Here is an 8,389-nt window from a genome sequence, read left to right as displayed (position 1 = left end):
AGCTACCAATACCCAAGCACAACACTTATTTGGAAGCCCCAAGAACATTTGCTTGCTTATGTGGCTCTCCAACATTATTTTACACTTAAATGTGGCTCAGGATTAAAAAAGGTTGGGGACAACTGCGCTAGATCAATATAAGAGAAGACCTACTGTAGTAACAGGAAAGATTTACATTAAGCAAACCAATTGATAACTGGCTATAGAAACCTTTTAGGGCCCCCACATACATCACCACATAACGCTCCAATTGGATATAATGGCCAAGTCATGGAAAAAGCCAAAGATGGATGAATGACTTATGGATCAAAGAGCCGTGTAAGGTTTGGAGCACTTCTGGGACAGCTATGAGTAACCTCATTATATAGACCCTCATAGTGTGACTAGTGGTATAACTGGTGTCATTGAGCCCCGCATAAATTTAAATTTAGTGCCCTAAAACATTGGTAAGTTGATCTATTTTATCATGATTTACTGAAAATGCCAACTAAGTAGGGCTCCTCTGGGCCCCCCATGTCCACAGGATCTGCTTCCTCTGTAGTTACTCTCCTGGATATAACATTGGACTTGACATTATAAACTTTTAGTGAGATTCACATGATGGCTATTCTGCCCTATAGTAGTTTGCCAATAAAAGGGAACTATCATGAAAATGAAATTTTAAAATTAGCTTCAGCATACTGGAAACTTTCTAAATACAATTAATTAAAAATTCTGCACTGTTTCTGAAATAATCAAATTTATCTTCACTATTCCTCTCTCCTCATTCTGTCTTCATGCAGGAGTTGGGTGTCAGATGAATGATCCAATATATCTTATAGGGGGGCTCCTTTTGCCTAGAAGATGTATTAGAGCTCACTCTATTAAAATCACCAGACATCATGTCTCTCTATATGCAGAATTTGTGCAAAATACAGTTATTTTGTTTGTACTGGAATCAGTTATTTGAGTGAGCTCTAATTCATCTGATAGGAAAGGGAGCCCCCTTCCATAAGATATATTGGATCTGACTATCAATGAATATCTGACAAATGCTGAATGAAGACAGAATGAAGAGAAACAGATGCTGAGGGAGGAATAGTGAAGATAAACTTGAATGCAAAATTTGTAATTGATTGAATTTAAAAAAGTTTCTTACAGTATGTGGAAGCCTATATTAAATTTTCATTTTCGTGATAGTTCCCCTTTAAACATAACCCACGATCAAAGATATTGTATCTTTGTTGGCTTTAAAGGAGAAATTAATATTTTCATTAAGTTCACTATCAACCAAATAAATTGGATTTACATAGAAATACTTTCTTCTATGAAACAATGAAGAACAGGTGAATAACAGATCTCCATATGTAACGCATTTCTCAATATTATGTAGCACTGAAGTGAATTACATTAAATAAAGAGAGAATGAAACAAAAAGCACATCATATATCGCTGGCAGTTATAAAGCTCTAAGATTTCCAGGCGAAGACCAAGCATTTCTGTGGGAAGAGGAACTGCTCTCTGGAACTTCCTGCACAAATTGGCAGCAGAGCTAACAGCGCCAGATTCTGGGATGTCCCGAAAAAAACAGCCATAAACACGACAGAACTCAATGAGCAAATAAGCAGGCAATAAGTATATCAGAGAAATATTTCTCCACTTGTATTTGCTCTGCACATAGACTGCAGTATATGTAAATTTAAACTTATTTTAAAGGGTTTGTTCATGTTGTATGATGTACAGAGTGAAATTCTGAGACAATTTGCAATGGGTTTTCATTTTTTATTATTTGTGGTTTTTGAGTTATTTAGATTTTTATTCAGCAGCTCCCCAGTTTGCACTTACTGAAATGTGGTCGCTATGGTCCAAATTACCTTAGCAACCTTGCACTGTTTTGAATACGAGACTGGGATATGAATAGGAGAGTTCCTAATTAGAAAGATGAGAAATAAAAAGCAGCAATAACAATAAATGTTTAGCCTTACAGAGCATTTATTTTTTTGATGGAGTCAGTGAGCCTGACGGCAAATAATTCAGAAACTTCAAAAAATAAGTCATGAAGACCAATTGGGAAGCTGCTTAGAAATGGTTAGGGATGTAGCGAACTGTTCGCCGGCGAACTTGTTCGCGCGAACTTCGACCGTTCGCGTCCGCCGAATGTTCGCGAACGTCGCGCGACGTTCGCATTTTGAGTTCGCGTTCGATTCGAATACAAATCGTTCGACCATTCGACCATTCGAATTCCTTCGACTGCTAAAAATCGAACGATTTCCATTCGTTCGAACGATTGTAAGCATTCGATCGAATGAAAAGCATTCGATCGAATGAAAAGCATTCGATCGAATGAAAAGCATTCGATCGAATGAAAAGCATTCGATCGAATGAAAAGCATTCGATCGAATGCTTCGATCGTTCGATTCGAATGAAAATTGTTCGATCGAACGATTAAAATCCTTCGATCGTTCGAATCGAACGATTTTAGCGGGTGTTCGAAGTTCGCGAACTGTTCGCAAACGTTCGCATTTTTTTTCCGGTGTTCGCGAACGGCGTTCGCGAACACCAAATCGGCAGTTCGCTACATCCCTAGAAATGGTCAATCTGTAACATACTAAAAGTTAACTTAAAGTTGAACCACCCCTTTAAAAGTAATTTCTTTTCTTACCTCTATTTCTTTTCTATTATAAGGCCAATGCCACATGGAGCATCCGCGTTCTCCTGTGTCTACGTTCAGAGTCACACATAGCAGGCAGATTATTGTAATAATGGCTAAATGGATGATACATCAATGTTTTCATGTGTTCTATACCCTGTGTTCTAACCTCTGAGCCACCTGAGGCAATGCTTATGATTCCGCCCCCTCGCTCCCCAGCATTTTACCTTTCCTGCACCAGAGCTGGTCCAGTGGGGGAAGGGGGGGGAACATCGCTAGTGCAGAGAGTGCAATTGCATTTTCTGAACTACAAGTGCCAAATTTCTGGTTTAATAACCCAAAATTTGTCTCAGGAGTGGCTATTTGCCAACCAATTTGTGAGACAATGCTCCAGATCCAGATCCATATATTGGACCCCAATGATTAAAGCACTGACCTCTCTAGATAAATATCAAATATGGACATAAAACACAAAAAAAATATTTATCTACATAAATATACATGTATACAAATATCCAAAAATAAATACAGTGTATATAGATAAAATATGGCTAGGCAATGACAACTGTCAGAGTATATCAAACATACACCACGTTTTTGTTATTAAAGTGAAATACACAATATAATATAATAAATAAATAAGATAAAATAAAGAGATTTAAAAAAAAACCCATATATATAGATATATATATATATACTGTATATATACTGTATATATACAGTATATATATACATCAACGTGTTTCGGTTCCTCTTGAACCGTCAGGATTCTTGACGAGGATTCAAGAGGAACTGAAACACATTGATGTGGGGGAACATGTGAAAATGTAAATACATTCACCACTGATTAGGTCTGTGAGTGCCTCCAATCACTACAATTATATCTATATATATATATATATATATATATATATATATATATATATATATATATATATATATATATATAGATAATGCAAGGATCAGCACACTCGTTTGTAGAAAAGCAAAGTGTATTTTATTTCAACACAGCATTGTGTCCAACGTTTCGGTTCCCGTTTTATCCTTGATAAAGGTTCCCAGGAGGAACCGAAACGTTGGACACAATGCTGTGTTGAAATAAAATACACTTTGCTTTTCTACAAACGAGTGTGCTGATCCTTGCATTATCTGTATCATTAATTTGATCCTGCACCTCAAACTCATACAAGTATCGAGTGCTGATACCCACAGGACGCATATATATATATATATATATATAGATAGATAGATATAGATATACAATCCATCCAAAAGTCGGCACTCTCGAAAAACAGAAATAACTTGCCTGGGTGCAGTATCAAAAACCAAAATAATCGTCCATCAATTAGAAACTGCACTCACAGGTCTTAAGTATGTTTAAAAAAAATTAATTTATTATCAAATTATATTATATTACCGGCCAATGTGATAATAAATACATTTTTTAAAATATACTTAAGACCTGTGAGTGCTGTTTCTTGTTTCTATTCGATGGACTATACACACATATATATACAGTGGTGTGAAAAACTATTTGCCCCCTTCCTGATTTCTTATTCTTTGCATGTTTGTCACACTTAAATGTTTCTGCTCATCAAAAACCGTTAACTATTAGTCAAAGATAACATAATTGAACACAAAATGCAGTTTTTAAATGAAGGTTTACGTTATTAAGGGAGAAAAAAAACTCCAAATGTACATGGGCCTGTGTGAAAAAGTGATTGCCCCCCTTGTTAAAAAATAACTTAACTGTGGTTTATCACACCTGAGTTCAATTTCAAAGGTTATAAAGCTATTTCTAAAGCTTTGGGACTCCAGCGAACCACAGTGAGAGCCATTATCCACAAATGGCAAAAACATGGAACAGTGGTGAACCTTCCCAGGAGTGGCCGGCCGACCAAAATTACCCCAAGAGCGCAGAGACAACTCATCCGAGAGGCCACAAAAGACCCCAGGACAACATCTAAAGAACTGCAGGCCTCACTTGCCTCAATTAAGGTCAGTGTTCACGACTCCACCATAAGAAAGAGACTGGGCAAAAACGGCCTGCATGGCAGATTTCCAAGGCGCAAACCACTTTTAAGCAAAAAGAACATTAAGGCTCGTCTCAATTTTGCTAAAAAACATCTCAATGATTGCCAAGACTTTTGGGAAAATACCTTGTGGACCGACAAGACAAAAGTTGAACTTTTTGGAAGGTGCGCGTCCCGTTACATCTGGCGTAAAAGTAACACAGCATTTCAGAAAAAGAACATCATACCAACAGTAAAATATGGTGGTGGTAGTGTGATGGTCTGGGGTTGTTTTGCTGCTTCAGGACCTGGAAGACTTGCTGTGATAGATGGAACCATGAATTCTACTGTCTACCAAAAAATCCTGAAGGAGAATGTCCGGCCATCTGTTCGTCAACTCAAGCTGAAGCGATCTTGGGTGCTGCAGCAGGACAATGACCCAAAACACACCAGCAAATCCACCTCTGAATGGCTGAAGAAAAACAAAATGAAGACTTTGGAGTGGCCTAGTCAAAGTCCTGACCTGAATCCTATTGAGATGTTGTGGCATGACCTTAAAAAGGCGGTTCATGCTAGAAAACCCTCAAATAAAGCTGAATTACAACAATTCTGCAAAGATGAGTGGGCCAAAATTCCTCCAGAGCGCTGTAAAAGACTCGTTGCAAGTTATCGCAAACGCTTGATTGCAGTTATTGCTGCTAAGGGTGGCCCAACCAGTTATTAGGTTCAGGGGGCAATTACTTTTTCACACAGGTTTGGATTTCTTTTCTCCCTAAATAATAAAAACCCTCATTTAAAAACTGCATTTTGTGTTTACTTGTGTTAACTTTGACTAATAGTTAAATGTGTTTGATGATCAGAAACATTTTGTGTGACAAACATGCAAAAGAATAAGAAATCAGGAAGGGGGCAAATAGTTTTTCACACCACTGTATACATATCTATATTGTGTTTTTTTTTTTAAATCTCTTTACTTATTATATATCACTAAGGGGGTTATTTATCAAAGTCTGAATATATCTCAATATTTTCTAAAACAAACGCTGACCAAATCTGCACGCAAATTTTATTTTATTTGCGGGAAAAAATCGTTGCGTTTTTGGAAATAACCCGGAGTTTTTGGAGTTTTCTGGCAAAATTCTGAATTTTTGGGTGAAAAATCCGAAAAAACGTAAAAATCAAATGAAAAATCCGAAAAAATCGTGAAAATCTGATTTTTTTCCCTCAAAGCTAATTTTCAGGAAAATGTACCGTAATTATAAATAAGCATAAAAAAACCCGAGCGGATTTGATCGGAGTGTGTAGCAGAAAATATTGAGATAAATTTGTACTTTGATAAATAACCCCCTTGATGTGAATATATATATATATATATCTTTGAAGCCAGAGGTTTTGGCTCCACATGAATTGGGGGGATGTCACATCACCTTTGAGTATCATAATACTTCCTACCCAGTGAAAATGTTTCACCCAGAAACAGATAGATAGAAAATTACTGTTCTGATATCTGTGTCCCAGTCCATGATTATTTCTGCAGGCAGCAAGAGACAGAAATACATCACCAGCTGTATCCAAACTTGGAAGTTTCTTAATCCTAACCCAGGTATAATCTGATTTATGCTCTGAGAAACTTCCTGTTTTCTGGTTCCCAGCTATGTTTTATTTTTTACTGTCATGAAAGCAAAGGTTCAGACTGCAGAAATAAGACCTTTACTGAAGTTTTACAGCAGCTTCACATTGGCATCTCCTAAAATAGAGAAAAATTTCTCTTCTTTGGGCAATTTGCCGCTTTATCAAGATAATAAAAGCAGGCCACATCGGAAAAGAATGCAGATAGTTTAGAGGATGAAATCACACGGATCAGCTATTATGAACCTGAATGGACACATGGAATGTGCATAGATAAACACTGGTTGGTGGGACTTTTGCTCATCACTGTTGTTTGGCTGCAGTTTCAAATGACAGCACACATGCATGGCTGCCTCCTCAAGTCTGCTTTTCACTGTGTGTATAGGGCTTTGGGGGAATTTAAACGCTAAACCACCAATCATGCAGTTTTCAAGTGTTGTAACTTTTGCCCACGCCAAATATTTCCAATTTTAAATGGCCAGTAAATATCATAATGGTTCATTTGATTTACCATACAGTTTATTTTTATCCTGTACATGTTACTTTTACGCCAATGGCAGGTGGGCAGCAAAAAAGCATACTTTAGCATTTCTGTATTGAAATCCGCTGTGTGTGTGTGTGTGTATGTGTGTGTATGTGTGTGTGTGTATGTGTGTGTGTGTGTGTGTGTGTGTGTGTGTATGTGTGTGTGTGTGTGTGTGTGTGTGTGTGTGTGTGTGTGTGTGTGTGTGTGTGTGTGTGTGTGTGTATGTGTGTGTGTGTATGTGTGTGTGTGTATGTGTGTGTGTGTGTGTGTGTGTGTGTGTATGTGTGTGTGTGTGCTCTGAAGGGCTGATCCTGTGTTTGGCAACACGCACACATGTCAAGCGGCAGATCAACCCTTGATATTGTATGGCTTTCTGTGGCCTTGTATGGAGCAATCCCAACAGCCAGCCTGACAAATATCTGTGTGGTAATCGTCCAGATATCTAGCAGACAGAGAATTACATGAGGTGAGGATCTCTTCCTAGGCTCCTCCTATCTTGACACGTGGTTTTGGTGGCCAAATCAAGTAATCTGGTTGTTTGTTGACCTCTCCAAACAAGCTGATCTTATAGTATATGTCCTGCTTTAGTTTTCATCAGATGTAGTATTCCATAGAAACCAAGGAGAAGTGTGTCTACCTCTAGACTCACACAAACCACCCCCTAGCACCAATTCTATACCAAAATTTCCTATACCACCACAGATGTGGCTTGTGGGCAACATGTCACTCCTAAAATCGTGTGTCTTAGGCCCAGGCCTTTGTGTCCTTCCCATAGATCTGACCTGTCTACAGCATTTGCCCAAAACACTGTCCTGCAGGCGCCACCAAGCTCAGCTAGTGTGTTCCCTAGTTGCATGTACCACCAAATCTATGTAGGCTTGTCTTACACTAAGGGGGATATTTATCAGAGAGTGAAGTTAGAGATCACCACAGTCCGCTAGAGTGAAATTCCGCCACTCTCCATTCATTTCTATGGGATGTTTAGAGAGTATTTATCAATGGGTGAAAGTGAAAGTTCATCCTTTTATTAATACGCCTTTCAAAATCCCATAGAAATAAATGGAAAATGGGGGAATTTCGCTCTAGCGGACTGTGACGATCTCACTGTGACGATCTCTAACTTCACTCTCTGATAAATATACCCCTAAGACCAGACTAGGTAGATAATGTCGGCCTCCAAAGAACTAGGGATCATGTTAACTGCCCCCACCCCCAAAAAAACTAAATTTCCAGTTCCTCTTGATTTACTTTCAGCAAAGGTTTCTTAGCAAACAAGCTCTCAATTACTCTTACTGGTATATCTACCCTACTAAACAGTTCCAACTGGTTATGCACTGGAGGATTACGCAGTACATTTCGTTTTTTTATGAGCAGGGATGGGTAGAAAATGGAATCAGCGGGATTTAATTGTGTCTGTCATTTCAGTCTTGGGGACAATGATGAATCATTTGTTTTACTTCAGGCAAGGCTGACATATAGATTTCATTATGAATCCACAAAATGTTTTTGTTTTCAGATATTCTATTTAACCAATACACCCTCTATAATGTATTGACAGCTGCTATGACGACTGTGCCAGTGTTTTGCGCGGTT

Source organism: Xenopus laevis, chromosome 6L, assembly GCF_017654675.1.
Source record: "Xenopus laevis strain J_2021 chromosome 6L, Xenopus_laevis_v10.1, whole genome shotgun sequence".
In the NCBI taxonomy this organism is placed as follows: domain Eukaryota; kingdom Metazoa; phylum Chordata; class Amphibia; order Anura; family Pipidae; genus Xenopus; species Xenopus laevis.
This window is presented reverse-complemented; position numbering follows the sequence as displayed.